Source organism: Notothenia rossii (assembly GCF_949606895.1).
Source record: "Notothenia rossii genome assembly, chromosome: 4".
In the NCBI taxonomy this organism is placed as follows: Eukaryota; Metazoa; Chordata; class Actinopteri; order Perciformes; family Nototheniidae; genus Notothenia; species Notothenia rossii.
The window spans coordinates 26,764,149-26,764,555 of NC_136902.1; the positions used below are offsets into that span (position 1 = coordinate 26,764,149).

The window sequence follows — 407 nt, forward strand, 5'->3', positions numbered from 1 at the left end:
TCCATTAACTAATTCAGTCAGAATTCACTTCCCTCATGAACTCAAAAATGACATCAAACTGACATCAAACTAAATATGTATAAGCGAGCATCGTCACCAGTGAGGCTGGTATAAAGCAGTGTAAATAGGGTAGCAGGTCACACACTCCCAAGCCAGAATACAAACACAACACAAAACAAAACGCTGCTCTCGCTTCTTTCCCTTTTTGCTTTCTAAGGCTTTGATCACTGACAGCAAGGCAGCCTGGCTTTTAGGAAGCCTTTATCTTGAAGCCAAAGCCTGGAAATGCAAACAAATAAACAGCAAAATACACCTAAAAACTAATTAGAATGCTTCAATTCAAAATAAATTCAATTTAGGACCAAGAGATACTTTTAATATTATTTCTCAGTGCAGGACATGATCAG

The 407-nt window shown here is 37.8% G+C and overlaps 1 pseudogene across 1 annotated transcript in view; it reads right to left on the reverse strand.

Annotated features, from left to right (window-relative positions):
• Positions 1-250: 250 nt before the first annotated feature.
• LOC307034756 overlaps positions 251-407 on the reverse strand; it is a 1,912-nt pseudogene continuing 1,755 nt past the window's right edge. The window contains exon 2 of the transcript in view: positions 251-279. The product of the transcript in view is annotated as an uncharacterized misc_RNA (transcript). The remainder of the gene's footprint in view (positions 280-407) is intronic.